This window comes from Stenella coeruleoalba (assembly GCF_951394435.1).
Source record: "Stenella coeruleoalba genome assembly, chromosome: 1".
NCBI lineage: Eukaryota > Metazoa > Chordata > Mammalia > Artiodactyla > Delphinidae > Stenella > Stenella coeruleoalba.
Window position 1 is genome coordinate 118,445,627 of NC_137169.1, and position 17,266 is coordinate 118,462,892.

The following is a 17,266-nucleotide window of genomic DNA, read 5'->3' on the forward strand; positions in this document are numbered from 1 at the left end:
GACATGTATTAAAGTGAGACTAGAAGAACTGGAGATAGTGAGAATATAAATCTCTTTGGAGAAAAGTTGCTCTAGAAAAGAGCAAATAAATGGAGTAATACATGGAGAAGGATGTGAGATCAAAAAAAAAGATTTTTTTTTAAAGTTGAGAGATATCACAGCGTATTTATATGCTATTCAGAATAGAGGAAACTTATGAGGTAGGGTAGAGAAGGGGCACTGCTAGAATATTGTCTTTGAATAGGCAAGGGAGGAAGGGACCTGTTGCACAAGCCATGGAATGGGGTTTAGATGTGACCATGGTCAATTCATTCATAGCAGCAAAAAGGAAAACAGAGTATGTGGGCATAGATAAGGACAGTTTTGTAAATGCGATAATGGAAGAGTGTGGGCATTCTGTTCTAATTGCTTTTACTTTTTTGTTTATATATAGTTAAATAGGAAGTAAGGTCATCAGCTAAGAAGGAGAATGAGGAAGAAGGAGCTGGAGGTTGGGGGACAAAGGAGAAGGTAGGAAATACTCATGAGGAAAGAGGAAAAGGAAATAGACTGAGGAAATATAGCAGGATTGCTGAGTGATGTTAATAGTCTACTTGAAGCTAGTGGTCATGAATGTTAAAGTGACATCAAAGAGGATGGTTGTGGGTGTTTTCCTGGGTAAGTGTGGGTGCAGGGTAGGTAGAGAGCTGCATATAACTAGGTTTGGGATTTTTGCAAAGTAAGTGTGATAATGACAGAGAGGGACAATGGAGATGAGGGTATATGCAATGATAGGTTTTAAAAAATAATAGGTGATAGAATTTAAGCTAGGTATTGGTAGGAGGGATGAAAGACCATGAAGGGGAGGAAAGGACAATTAAAAGTTGTTATGACCTTCGGATTTCATGTCCCAGTGGAAGGATTGATTGCTAGAATTTGACGCAAGGAGAAGTAAGATGGAAAAATAAAAGGCGGTAGTTAGATAATAACCAAGGTGTCCGAAGATGACTGTAACAAGGAGGCATAGCTGATGGTGTGCACTGATGGCATAAATGTCCTCCCTGGATAGTGTAAAGGGAGGCAGGCTGTTATGATGGTCCAGAAATGGAAGCAGCAAGAGGAGTGAGACGAGTATCTATCCCACCTGATGGTATTGGGGGAGGAGTTGGAGGGGAAGAGAAACCTCTACAATAGGAGGGGGTTACAAGGGAACTGATGTCCTCAGGACAGAGTTAGTGTAGGTTCAAGTTAGACCAAGAGAGGAGGATATTTTGAGAATAGTTTGAAAATAGTTTATTTCTTACCTTATGATAATGATAGACATAAAGGGCAAGATGAGGGAGCAAAAGTTCCATAGGACACAAAAGAAAGCTATTAGGCAATAGGCAGGATTTGGAAATGGAGTTCTGTAAGGGATATCCAGAGTATGGGTATTGGGATAAGAGTATTGGGTGGGGGACGGGTGATAAATTACATGAGGCTCTTGTACTGATTGCCAGAAACAGTGATAAACCATTAATCCCGACAGCAAGAGAAATGGTGGTGGTGAGGCTATGGACGCTGATCTGAAGTAGAGGCAGGAAAGAAAGGTAGAATCTTGCCAAGACCTAAAGGAACTTTGAGCCCTCAAATTTACTGCATTCATAAGTTCCATAATCTAAGACTAGAGGGGCTACATGTCGTTGTGAGAACCACTGCTGTCAGCACCAGCTGCCCTCCATCTCAGGATATTTTAATAGCCTTGCTCACCACAGCTCAAAAAGTAGGACCCAATATTACCACTGTGGTACATGGGAAATGAGAGGGCTACAGAAACAAGTGATGAGGGGAAAATAGAGTTAATGACTAGAGAAGCTCATAAATGGGCCCTGCTGGTGGCTCTGGGCACTTTTGGTGGGCAGGCACTAGATCTTTAGCAGGGAGTAACCGTCACAGGTGCCACCAAGGAGGAGTGTGAGTCACTCAGGACTAAAGAATCAGGATAATAAAATAGCAAAGTGCCTTGAAGCCAATTACCATTGCAATTAGGTTGACACCCAACCCTAGTTATCTCCAAGGGTGGTGTGACCTGGAGAGAAATGGTTACTGTGTATAATACATATATAGCATATATATATATATAAAATACACATATGTATTGTGTATATATAACATGTATATTCACATATATATGAATGTGTATATATGTATATATACATGAATATCCCATGAGAAAACAATCACTATAGACTATTTGTAGACACTAATTCTGTGACTATGTAAAAATAACATGAAAATAACCTTTCACCTCTGTGTGTACAAGAATGTATCATGGTAAACTTGCACATTGCACATGTCTAGCTCTTACCATAGGGCAAGACAGTTCTATGATTTGCACTTTCTTTCTGCCTTTTCCAAGATACACAACTGGCCACCAGGAGAGAGATCAAATTCTGAGTGCCCTTTAGCCTGAGTTGAACTATTTCCACCAAACTATTCATTCATCTTCAGACTCCGCACACTGTACTTCACTCACTCCCAATCCAGATTGCTAAAATGACAATACAGGGTGACCATGGAACCCATTATTTCACCAGCAACACAGGGAACATTTTTTTACCTGATCAAATGAGATTCAGTTACATGTCAAGGAAAACTGCCATAAGCAGCTTGTATCATTTAATAAAACCTAAAGTTACAAGAGTCCTGAATAGTTCCCTTAGAAGCTATTTTAAGTGGACAGCCCTTCCCCACAAAGCCCCGTGAGTGTGGAATAACAGAAGTTAATTTTAGCAAGCACTTTTTAACCTACATTTGGGGACAAAAATGCCAGGAAGCCTATTATATAATTGAAGTAAAATGAAATCCTCTGGGTGTGACAAAAATGTTGTCTGTCTCAAGTTACTGTAAATGGAAAAATGATATACCGAAGAGCTTGGTATTTCAGAAGTCCAATAGTGAGAAACTTTATTTGCTGAGAAGGCAAATTAGGGCACCTGGATGTTAAAGAACACTTGACACTCTGGGCCGTGGAGGCTGCTGGAATGTTCCTATTGGCTATTTACTGTCCCAAGTTGTATTAAGCCTTCCACTGGAAACAGTATTTCCATAATGAAGTATGAAGATCAAAATCCTAATTTGTTCATCTGTCAGAACTCCTAAGGGTCCTAGATCTGCTTTAGCCCTGAGCTCTTTACAAAGTAGAGAGACCAGCATAAGGGAATCAAAATTTCATTGTACCTTCCTTACCCCCATTCAGTATTCAAGCTGATTATATTCATAGTTATCTGATCCTGTACATTCTCTGGCACTACCACTCTGATACCTACCACTTGTCTCTAGCCTCCTGTCTCCTTTTCAGACCTCAGGTGGCACTGTAGAGTGCCGGCTTACCCACTTGAGAGAGGGTGACCTTAGCCAGGTCACAGGATCTCTCTAAAACTCTCTCTAAACACCTGTAATTTGATCTCTATAAACACCTGTAAATAAGTTTGAAAAAGAAGCCAAAAAATGTTTATTTTAAATAAAATAAAATAAAATAATGAAGCCAAATCCGGCCTTTGTACCCTGACACCAAGTTAAATCTTGGAGACAGAGTTTTGGGCAAAGTAGAAAAGAATAGCTTTATTGCTTTGCCATGCAAAGGGGGCCACAGCAGGCTAATGCCCTCAAAGCTGTGTGTCCCAACCTGGAGGGGGTAGTGAGGAGTTTTATAGTAATGGTTCAAAGAGGGTGTGATCAGCTCATGGACATTCTTCTGATTGGTTGGTGGTGAGGTAAGTGGGAGTCAGCATCATCAACCTTCTTGTTCCCACTGGTCTAGTGTCTAAGCACTTGTAGATAGCATACAGTTAACTGCTCCTACCTGGTGGGGATTTCAGTATCTGCAAAACAGCTCAAAGACATTGTTATGTATATCCCTTGAGGAGGAACCAGGACCCTGCTCCAAGGCTGCACTATTGTTACTTGACTGTTTCTCCCTTGTCTCTCAATCCCCTCCCTTCCCTAATTAGCAACTGTTTGAACCTGCTCCTTGGAACTCAGAAAAAGTCATGGAGGCTGAATGAAGCCTATTTCCTGTAATCAAGAATTGGGGGACACAGAAAGGTTTTGGTGCCCAGGAGTCCCACAGGGTCCTGTTTGATTTCAAAAATATTAACTTCACATTGTTGCTGAGTAAATCAAGTAAGAAAAATATAAGATATTTTGTAAATTATAATATGCTATACAAATATAAACAATCTTCTTTTTTAATGTGATCTGACTTCTTCAAAAACCAAACTGCCAACCAAATTCTGACCTTGGTCTACTCTCTGCTTGAACTTAGTAACCAGTTTCTTTCCTGATGGAAGTGAATGTCCCTGGAAGATGGTTCTCTTAACTGACCGGAGCTATGTTGTACATAGCTTCCATTCCTCCACTGTCTTAGCTTCGGTCCACCCACTGTCCACCCACAGTTTCCTGAAATGCTCTGTAAAAGTCCGTAATATTTTGTGTCCTTCTAAAAAGATTTCACAATACTGGAAACCCCTGCTGTATAAGAAAGCCATGATAAAAAGTGATATAAAAATATACAGCAATTTATCTTATGATCTTTCATATTATTTCATTGGAAATCCATCAGAGCCCTTGAGATAGGAAATATTATTCCAGGTTTTCATATGAAAAAAAAGGAGACTTATAGAAGTTAAACGTGTTGCTCATGGACTATGTTTTCATGACACTTTCTTGAGTCAGGAAATCTAGGATTTATTCACCAGGTTTCAGCAAGTATCATATGGCACACACAAGCTAGGTCATTGAAGAAAGTTTAATAAAGGGATTATTTATAAAGAGCTAGGCAAGGCTTAGGGAAGCCAAGAAGGGATGGGGCAGTACCTTGGGCTAAGCAACAAAAGGGGGTTATTAGCACTTTTAGACATAAAGGGCAAGAGAGCAATCTGTTAAAGGAACCTGAAGAGAGAGTTATATGGAAAGTCTGTCTACTGAACACAGTTGTGCAGGGAAATACTCAGAGAAGTAAATTCTGCAGCCTTATTCTCCAGTCTCCTTCCTTCCTCCTTGATTCCTTGCTGTTGTCTACCATTGTCTGAACACAACTGGAAGCCAGAGGCCAAGGGCCCAGAACAGTATAGTGATGAATGGAAAGAGGATCTAGAGGGACAAATGAAAGCTACATGGGGAAAGTGATCACACTTGCCCTGGAACCTAGATACCACACCAGTTTCTCTCTCTGTCTCTCTTTTTATTTTCAAATAGTTTTAGATTTACAGAAAAAAATTGCTAAGATAGTCCAGAAAGTTCCCATATACCCAACATCCAGTTCCCCTATTATTTCTTACCTTATGATAATGATACATTTGTTGCAACTAATAAACTAACCTTGATACATTGTTATTAATTAAAGATCATACTTTATTTAAATTTTTTTGGTTTTTATATAATGTCCTTCTTTTTTGGTATAGTATCTCACAGGATACCACATTACATTTAGTAGTCATGTCTCCTTGGATTCTTCTTCGTTATGACCATTTCCCATGCAAAATCCTTAATCCCATCATCTGCCATCTATTTACTTACTTGTTCAATTCAAGTATGCATGTATAGTGGTTTCAGAATTTTAACCCATACTCCTATGGGAAACTTTACCAACTAGTGTACAGTGCTTCTGTACAGTTCCTTTTGCCTTTAGTATAACAGACTCCACTCATTTTCAAAATTAGTTAGATCAGCATGTTTTTTCCCCACTCCATTACATGAGGTTGTTTCATACGTTTGTAAAACAATTAAATCATCACATTCAGCATTTCATCCTAGGATCCTCTAACCTCCTAAAAAATGATTACATACATCAAAGTTTACCTTTCATGTGTAAAATTTCTATGAGTTTTGACAAATGCACACTGTCATATGTCTACAATTAAAGTATCATACAAATAGTTTCACTGCATTAAAATATCCCCTATACTTCACAGATTTAACTTCCCATCCTTCAAATCCTGGAAATCACTGATCTGTTTACAATGTCTTCTCCCACTGTGTGGCTTGATTTTCATTTTCTCAAGTCTCCTTCACAGAGCAAAAAAGTTAGTTTTAATAAAAACCATTATAGCAATTTTTTCTTTTCTTTCATGGATCATGAATTTGGTGTTACACTTAAAATCTTATCATCAAACCTAAGATCATAGAGATTTTTCACTATGATTTCTTCTAAAATTTTTATAGTTTTGCATTTCACATTTAGGTCTATGAATCATTTAAAATTAATTTTTGTATATAGCATAAAGTTTGTGTCCAGGTTAATTTTTCTTTTTTTTTTGGTATATGGACATCCAGTTGTTCCAGCACCATTGGTTGAAAAGGTTATTCTTTATCCATTGAGTTACCTTTGTACTTTTTTCAGAAAGCAGTTGATTTAAAACTAATAAATAAATTCAGCAAGTTGCAGGATACAAAATCAACACACAAAAATCAGTTGCATTTCTATACAATAACAATTAATAATCAAAAAAGAATATTAGGAAAACAATTTCATTTACAATAGCATCAAAGAGAATAAAATACCTAGAATAGACTTAACCAAGAAGGTGAAAGTCACACTGAAAACTATAAATCACTGTTGTAAGAAATTGACACAAATAAATGGAAAGACATATCATGCTCATGGATTAGAATATTTAAATTTGTTAAGATGTACATATACCAGAAGCAATCTACAGACTCAATACAATCACTAACAAAATCCTAACTTTTTTTGCAAGAATATGAAAATTCAGCCTAATATTCATATGGAATATCAAGGGACCCCAAATAGTCAAAACAATCTTGAAAAAGAAGACAAAGTTGGACTTATATTTTTCTGATTAAAAACTTACTACAGGACATGGATGGACCTAGAGACTGTCATACAGAGTGATGTAAGTCAGAAAGAGAAAAACAAATATCATATATTAACACATATATGTGGAATCTAGAAAAATGGTATAGATGATCTTATTTGCAAAGCAGAAGTAAAGACACAGGCATAGAGAACAAATGTATGAAAACCAAGGGGGAAGGGGGGGTGGGAGGAATTGGGAGATTGAGATTGACATATATACACTATTGATACTATGTACAAAATAGATAACTAATGAGAAGCTACTGTATAGCACAGGGAACTCTACTCAATGCTCTGTGGTGACCCAAATGGGAAGGAAATCAAAAATAGAGGAGGTATATGTATACATATAGCTAACTCACTTTGCTGTACAGTAGAAACTATCACAATATTGTAAAGCAACTATACTCCAATAAAAATTAATTTTAAAAAACTTACTACAAAGCTACAATTATCAAAACAGTGTGGGGCTTCCCTGGTGGCGCAGTGGTTGAGAGTCCTCCTGCCAATGCAGGGGACACGGGTTCATGCCCCGGTCTGGGAAGATCTCACATGCCATGGAGCAGCTGGGCCTGCGAGCCATGGCTGCTGAGGCTGCACATCTGGAGCCTGTGCTCCGCAATGGGAGAGGCCACAACAGTGAGAGGCCTGCATATCACAAAACACAAACAAACAAACAAACAAAAAACAATGTGATATTTTCATAAAGACAGACATATAGACCAATGGAATAAAGTAGAGAGCCCAGAAATAAACCCTCACACTTAAGGTCAAATGATTAGTGATGAGGGTGCCTTTTAATGGAGAAGAGACAGTCTTTTCAAAAATGGTGCTCAGAAAACCTAGATATCCATATGCAAAAGAATGAAGTTGGACCCTTACCTTGCACCACATACAAAAATTAACTCAAAATGAATACAAACCTAGACATAAGAGTTAAAACTATAAAACTCTTAGAAAATAACATAAGGGAAAAGCTTCATAACATTGGATTTGACAATGATTTCTTGAATATGACACCAAAAGCATAAGCAGCAAAATAAAAATATATAAATTGAATTTTATCGAAGTTAAATATTCTGGTGCTGTGTTTTGTGTTGTGCCAAGATAACCACTAGAATGCAAGAAACTATTTACAAATCATATATGTTAAAAGGGATTAATATTTATAATATATAAAGAACTCTTACAACTCAACAAAAACAAAACACAAACAACCAGATTTTAAAAATGAGCAAGGAGTTAAAGAGATATTTGTTTAAAGAATATATACAAATAATCAATAGGAAGATGAAAAGATGTTCAATATCACTAATCATTAGGAAAATGCAAGTCAGAACTACAATGAGATACCATTTCATACCAATTAGTATGGTTATTATAAAAAAAAAAAAGAGCAAATAATAAGTGTTGCTGAGGATGTGGAGAAATTGGAACTTTTGTGCATTCCTGGTTGGAAAGTAAAATGGTATAGCCACTGTGGAAAATAGCATGGCAGTTTCTCAAAAAATTAACATAGAATTACCATATTATCCAGCAACTCCCCTTTTAGGTGTATACTCAAATAAGTGAAAGCAGAGTCTCTAACAGAAGCTTGTATACCAATTCCATAGCAGCATTATTCATAATAGCTAGAAGGTGGAAAACAACACGAATGTCCATTGACTAAATGGATAAAGAAAATATGGCATATAAATACAGTGAAATACTATTCAGCCTTAAAAAGGAAGGCAATTCTGAAACATGCTACAACACGGATGAACTTTGAAGTCATTCTGTTAAGTGAAATAGCCCAAACAAAAAAAGACAAATATTGTATGATTCCACATATATGAGGTACCCAGAATAGTCAAATTCATAGGGACAGTAAGTAGAATAGTAGTTATCAGGGGTTTGGAGAAAGAAATAATGAATAGTTATTGTTTAATGGAAACAGTTTCAGTTTGGGAAGATGAAAAAGTTCTGGAGGTGGATAGTAGTGATGGTTGCACAATGATGTAAATGTAATTAATACCACTGAGCTGTACACTTAAAAATGCTTAAAATGGTAAATTTTGTTATGTATATTTTACCACAATTTAAAAAGTTAAAAATAAATTAGTTTATTATATTTGTAGGGGTGTAATCCTGAGTTCTCCATTTTGTTCAATTAACCTATGTGTTTATTCCTTCCCCAATACCACACTGTCTTGTTATTGTAGCTTTACAATAAGTCTTGAAATAAGGTTGTGGTAGTCTTCCAACTTCTTCAGAACATTCTGTATAAACTTTACAATCAGTTTGTTGTTATCTAGAAAAGAGTTTGCTGAGATTTTTATTGGGATTACATTGAATTTCTAGATCAAGATACAAATAATGGGCAAGATATACTTGCCCATCATGTTTTCATGATTGAAAGATTCACTATTGTTAAGATGCTAACACTGCCTAAAGCAATTGATAGACTGAATACAATCCCTACCAGATTGGGGAAGTGTATCTCTATTTCTAATCTGCTGAGTGTTTTTATTATAGAAGTGTTTTGGATTTTGTCACATGCATTTATTTTGTCGATTGATAAGATCATACAATATTTATTTTTAGCCTGTTGATATGTTAGTTACATTAATTGATTTTTGAATGAGTCTTGAATATCTAGAAAAAATTATTTGGTTATAGTGGATGATTCTTTTTATACATTGTTGTATTCAATTTACTAATATTTTTTGTTGACTATTTTTGCATCTTGGTTCATGAGAGATATTCACCTGGAGTTTTCCTTTTTTTATAATATCTTTATGTAGTTTGGGTATTAAGAAAATGCTGATCTCATATTATAAATTGGGAATGTTACCTCTGTATCAATTTTCTGGAAGATACTATGAAGAAGTGGTATTATTTCTTTTTTAACCATCTGGGCCTGGTACTTGTATTTTCTTCTTTGGAAGTTTATTATCAATTTAATTTGTTGAATAAGTATAGAGCTAGTCAAGTTATTTATTTTCCCTCTTGTGAGTTTTTGTAGTCTGTGTCTTTCATGAAATTAGTCCATTTCATCTAAGTTATCAATTTTGGGGGGCATAGACTTGTTTGTAGTTTATTATCTTTGAAATGTCCATGAGTTCAGTAGTGATAACTCTTTCATTTTTAATATTGATGATTTATGTTCTTTGTCTTATTTCTTGGTTTTCTTGGCTAGGAGCTTATCAATTTTATTGATCTTTTCAAAGAACCAACCTTTGGTTTCATTGGTTTTCTCTATTGTTTTTCTCTATTCAGATTCATTGATTTCTGCTTTAATTTTTATCATCTATTTTCTTTTGCTTCCTTTAGGCTCAAATTGCTATTCTTTCTCTAGTTTCCTAATATGGAAATTTTGGTTATTTATTTTAGATCTTTCTTCTTTTCTAATATATGTATTTAATGCTATGAATTTCCCTCTAAGCACTGTTTTCACTGCATCTCACAAATTCTGATAATTTGTATTTTAATTTTAATTTAGTTAAAAATATTTTAAATTTCTCTTGAGACTTATTTGACCTATAGGTTTTCTAGAATTGTGCTAATTTCCAAATATTTTTCAGCTATATTTGGATTATTTATTTCTAGTTTAATTCCTGTTTGCTCTAAAAATATACTTCATATGATTTCTACTCTTTAAAATTTGTTAAGGGGTGTTTTATGATCCAGAATGTGGTCTATCTTGGTGATTATTCCATGTGAGATGAGGAGAATGTGTATTCTCCTGTTGTTGGATAGAATTTTCTCTAAATGTCAGTTAAATCAAATTGATTGATGGTATTATTCAGGTCATCCATATCCTTACTGATTTTCTGCCTTCTTGATTTAGAAATTACTGGCAAGGATTTTGAAATCTCCAACTATAATGGTGGAATTTTCTATTTTTTCTTTCAGTTCAAGCAGACTCACCCCATGTATTTTGATGTTCTATAGTTAGGTGCTACATGTTTAGGTTTGTATGTCTTCTTGGAGAATTGATCTCGTTATCATTATGTAATACCCCTATTGATCTCTGATTATCTTCCTTTTTCTGAAGTTAGCTTTGTCTGAAATTAATATAGCTCCTTCAGATTCCTTTTGATTAGTATTAGCATGGAATATCTATCTCTATCCCTTTTTTACTATTTCTTATTGCAGTAAAAAAGATATATAACATACAATTTACCATTTTGAGTGTACAGTTCTGTGGCATTAAGTACATTCATATTGTTTTGCAAACATCACTACCATCTCTCTATAGAATTTTTCATCTTTCCCAACTGAAACACTTTACCTCTTATACACTAACCACCTCCATTCCTTCTCCCCAGCCCTGGAAGCCATCATTCTATTTTCTGTCTCTATGAATCAGAAAATAATAGGTAACTTATATAAATGGAATCATACAATATTTGTCCTTTTGTGACTGGATTATTTGACTTAGCATAATGCTAAGGTTCATCAATGTTGTAGCATGTGACAGAATTTTCCTCCTTTTTAAGGCTGAATTATATTCTACTGTATGTATACATCACCTTTTAAAAAAATTCATTCATCTATCAATGGACGTTTGGTGACTCCATCCCTTTATTTTTAGCCAACCTGATTTTTTTTTAAAGTGAGTTTCATATTAACAACATACAGTAAAGTCTTGTCTTTTTTTTAATCCATGTTGACAATCTGTTTTGTAATTAGTATATTTAAACCAGTCACACTTAAATGATGATTAATATAATTGGATTAATATCTACCATGTTTGTAACTTTTATATCCATTGCATTTGTTCTTTATTTCTTGTTTTCTCCTTTTTTCCTGCCTTCTCTGATTTTAATTGAGTGCTTGATATAATTCTATTTTACCTCCTCTTTAGCATATAAATTATACATCTTAAACATTTTAGTGGTTTTTCCATGGTTTATAATATACATTTATAACTAATTTAAGTCCATCTTAAAATAACACTATATCACTTCAAATGTAATGTGGTAACTTAGAATATTCCAAATTCTTTGCTATGCTAGTGCTACTATCACCCAGTACATCATTGTTATTACAGTTTTAAACAAACTTATTTATCTATATTATTTTCTTTTTAGTAAAAAAGTCTATTTAGTTGAATACCCACATTCCATCTGCTTTGTGATATAACATATCTCTCAATTTTTTGATATCAGTCACCATAAGCTTAGTGAATCATATCACTTTATAAATTAAAGCCATACCATTTCCCACTAAAAACAAAGATGACTGATAAAGTAATTTGTTTGCCAATGTTATTTTTTCAGACAATTGCACTGGTTGACTTTCCACGACTGTACAGACTGACCATTTGCAGGTCGATGGTTAAGATCTATTGATTCAATTTCTTCAATCCATTTCAGACATTATGTTGTCTGGAATAAATGGCCCATGTCTGTATAGTTTAGTAGTTATGACAAGCATATCAAACTGATCATTCAGCAATAAATCCTTTGCTTTGTAAGTGGTTCCCAACCTAGAAATGGGTGTGGTTCCAAAAGTTCATTCTAAACTAGTTGTTTAAAACTTAGAATGCATAACCAATAAAGAGGCTTAAAAACAAGAGTTAAATTCTTAACTAGAATGTTGAAAAAAAACAAAACAAAACTTGATTAACCCATGTCTTGTGCTTCTAGTACTGGAGACAAAATATGTATTTTGAGTTGTAATCTGGTAATCGAGGAATGCATGCATTCTTCTATGTTTCAGTTAACAATAATGTTAGCTGTTGTGAAAAACAAACACTAAAAGATATAATTGCTCAAACATGGCATAAATGTATTTCTCCTTGTAAAGTTTAAAAATGATAGTTCTGACTGGCCCTTCTCCAAGCAGTGATTTAGAGTTCCATGTCCCTTCTTTCTTACAGTTTTTTCAATTTTCAACACCTGGCTTCCAAGGTCACTGAGTTAATCTGCCTGAAGCTGAGGGATGGGAAAAGTGCATGTAAATGGGGTCCAGTCTGATGAAAGAGGACAAAGGGAAAGTGGGTGAAAAGGTTGCCACTCAACTCTAGTCCCAATAAGGAGCTGAGGTGAAAGCAAACAGAACAACTTGATTTTAATCTTATTTGATCTGCCAGGAATATTCAACTCTCGATCTCTATATCCTTCTTGAAATACCCTCTTGGTTTTCACATCACAAGACTCTTCTGGTTTTCTTCTGCTTTGATTTCCTTTTTGCCTTCATGTGTTATTTTTTCTTAAGGCTTGGTTCTAGGCCTTCTTCACTGTTTACTCTTTATTTTTCATTAGATATGACATCCACAACCTTATCTTCAGTTATCACTTGTATTCAGATGATTCACAAGTTTATATCCCCAGCCGAGAACTTCTCTCTGTATAGACCCTATTTATATAGCTTCCTAGTTAGTATCTCCTCTTGGAAGTCTTGAAAGCCCTTTAAGCTCAACATTACCCTAAAAACCTTACTCTCCACATTTGTACTATATCACCAAGTCCAGTGGATTCTAGACTAGAGCCTGGCTACTCAAAGTGTGTTCCAAGGACCAGAAGTTGCCTCTGTGTGAGGCTTGTTAGAATAGTGAATTCTAGGTCTATCTGCAGACCTACTAAATCAGGATCTACATTTTGATAAGATTCTCAGGTGATTCACATGCACATTAAAGTATCAGAAGCATTGTAACAGAAGATTCAAATCCATCCATCTGACTTCATCTTTACTTCCAGTCCCTTAGCTACCATTCTTACCTGGTCTACTGCAATAGCTTCCTGACATGAATATCTTCATGTGTTCTTAATTTTCTACACGAGTATTACCTTTCTCTCCAGAAGCCAAAACGTTAATCTCTAAAACACAAATAGGATTATATCAGCCCTTTTACAAATGCTATATCTTAAAGAAAGACAAAAATCCCAACTAATTATGAGGGCTTCCAAAAATCTGTACCCTGGCAACCATTTCATCTTCATTTCATATCACTCAAATGTCCCATGTATTTTTCCATCACTGGACTTTTGCCTATGATGCTCTCTATGGTTCCCCTATTTACTCTCACCACATTTAGCGCAAATGTATTCTTCAGATCTCAATTCATAATTGCCTGACAGTCAAGGTTAGGTCAGGCTCATTTGTTACATATTCTTATGTACTATTTCTTTATAGACATTTCTCCCTCAACTCCATTTCATATATATATATATATATATATATATATATATATATATATATATATATGATAATAATTATGTTTCTTATAAGTTTTCTCAGTTTCAGATTATACACTTATTAGAAAGTTATTTGTCCCACATCCATCTTACCAATTCTTGCCTCCACACCCACCCCAGCATCCATCCATGTAATATAAACAATTGTTTGACTCTCTTACATCCCCAGAGCTAGGAACATTCTATATGCTCAATACCTACCTACTGATGAAATGAAATAAACATGATCACAGTGAGCTTAGGTAGAAAATCAATAGCTCCATGCCAGGCAGGTATCTATGATTCTCTTTAATTGATAGAGCCACAAATTTGCAGAATCTGAACTTTTCAGAATCCAGGCTGGCTTCGCACTACTGCTAGTTCAGGCAAAGAGAGGAGGCTGTTCAGTACTTCTACTTGGACAGACAAAGTCAACCCTGAGAGGTAGGGATAGGCTCTAGAAAGGAGGGACTATCTAATGGTAGTCCTGAAGCAAGTGTAGTTTGAATTGGGGGAGAAGATGTCTTAATCACAAGGGTGAGGAAATTAGAGGGGGAAAAATATCCATCAGAACTGAGTATCCAACAGATTTTGAAGTAGGTTATCCTGCACTGGTGGGATGACTGGATCGTGAATGGCCCTTCAAGCAGCTCTAAGGCTTTCACTTAATTCAGTTAATCAAATTTTTATTATGAATGCCAAGTGAAACGTTAGTGAGGAAACCAAGAATGTTAAAACTGATTTTATATCCCTTTAAAAAATGAAACTATTGCCTAGCTATGGGTCTAAAATCTCAGAGGGTGTTTTCCCAGGTATTAATGGTTGATGAGTTCATATTTAAGAAAGCCAATGCCAGTTGTTGAGACACAATATTTGAGTTGATCCTGGTCAAACAAATGGTGACAATTTATCTGAAAAAAATTCAGATCATAAACCCATGCTAACAAGAAATAGATGGCATTTTTTTCTAGTCACCCAAATCAGCTGTTTACATTGATTGAATGAGTTAGATAATCACTTTCTCAATCAACAAACATTTATTGAACATTTACTCTGTGACAGAAACTGTGCCAGGTGCTGTCAATACAGAGTGCTTAAGAAAGGACCAGTCTCTTCATTCATAGAGCTTAGAGTGTAGTGGGAGAGATGGACAATGAACAAGTAACATGGATTAGCAGCTGATGCTCTGACATTTTCTCCTGTTGCAGGCTTAAGTTTAGTTCTTGTATTAGCTTACTAGGGCTGTCATAACACAGTACTACAGACTGGGTGACTTAAACAGAAATTTATTTCCTACAGTTCTGGAGGCCCGAAGTCCAAGTTCAAGGTGTTGGCAGGGTTGGTTTTTCTGAAGCCTTCTCTCCTTGGCTTGTAGATGGCCATATTCTCCATGAGTCTCCACATGGTCTTTCCTCTGTGTGTCTGTTCCCTAATGTTCTCTTTTAAAAGAACATCCTCATATTAGATTAGGGCCACCTCAATGACCTCATTTTACCTTAATTACCTCTTTAAAGACTTTATCACCAAATATAGTCACATTCTCAGGTATTGGGTTTAGGACTTCAACACATGAAGTGGTGGTGGTGGGGTGGGCAACAATTCAGCCCAAGACAGTGCTTTACTATTTCTAGAAAAATATTATCCAATGAAAATATATGAGCCACATATATAATTTAAAAATTTCCAGTAGTCACATTTTTAAAAGTAAAAGAAAATCAGAGGAAATTACATTGAATAATATAATTTGCTTAATGTAATATATCCTGAATAATGTTTCAACATTTAATCAATATAAACAATTATTAGTGAGATAGTTTACATTTTTTATAAAACCTTCCAAAATCCGGTGTATTTTACACTTATTGCACATTTGAATTTAGATACTAAATATTCATCAGAAATACATGGTTAACATTTAGAGTTAATAAAATTTACAGTTGAAGAAGTAGATGTACATAGCCCTGTTATTCCAAATATACTCTAAAACTTTTCTAATAACAGAATCCAGTATCCAGTTTTAGATTTAAATTAGATTGCATTAAATAATATTAAGAATTTAGTTCCTCAGTCTCACTAGCTACATTTCAGGTGCTCAATAGTTATATGTGTTTAGTAGCTATCAAATGGGACAGAACAGGTTCAGAAGCTACATGCCACTGTCATGTGAAATAATAATGCTCTGAATGTCTCAACTTCTCTTAACAACCACCTGCTGTAATCTTAACTATGCTTTTTATGGTAAAGCCCCATGAACAAGGAATCCACCCCCCTTGGTAAAACAAATGGATTTAAAACATATTTGATACTCTCCAACTGCTTCTGATTTTAAGTAGTCAAACTACCTTTATACATCCTAATTAACTTTCCAGTCCCTCCCAGGAGGTTTATTAAAGACCATCTCAGGGGACTTCTTAGGCTGGGCTCTGAGCCAAAAACTCTTCCACATACTTGCTGCCTGCCCCCCCCACCCTCCCCCACACTGGGTGCTAATGAGGATTGGTACAGCTGGAGATCTCACATCCTCATAGCAGGAGGCTGAGGCCTCTTCTCCCCCTCTTCTCATTCCCTCAGTCCTAGTTGAGGAAGAATCCTGGGAAGGATATTTTTGCTACAGATCAGAAGATGGCCCAGTGTCTCAGGCTTTTTGATGAAGGCACTGAATTTCTCTGATCCACTTGCCCGTTTGCATATTGCTCTCTGAAGCTATTCTAAATCAACAGGGAGTCATTTCTGGGACATGAAGACTATTATTGTGATTTTCCCTATAGTCAGTGGTCCCTCTAAGACAGGAGGTCATTGGAATTCACATTTTGGAAAGAGGGACAGGGTTATAGATCTAGATATACATTATTTTTTCTCCAAACTGTCCCAGCATACTTGGGAAGAAACTCCCAAATAAAAATATTTTGTTTCAGTGAATGATATCACTTCTCTTTTTAGACAGGCAAATGAATGAAGCTTCCAAACTCAGATTATGGCTTTCAAAACCAGGGAAGCAAAAAATGTAACATTTAATCTTAGAGTTTTCTGGACAACCAAGCCAGGTTTCAAATGATATCATTCAGTTTGGGGCCATCTATTCAATAAAATCCAGTCACTGTTTTCCATGCTTGAAATATATAAGTGGATAAAACTGAGAAAGATTCCCATCCTCATGGTGCTTACATTCCAGTGGAGGAGACAGAGAATAAACAATTATGAAAACATATGTTTACAGTAGTAGTGTCAATACTATAAATAAAAATAAAAGAAAAGACAAAGAAGG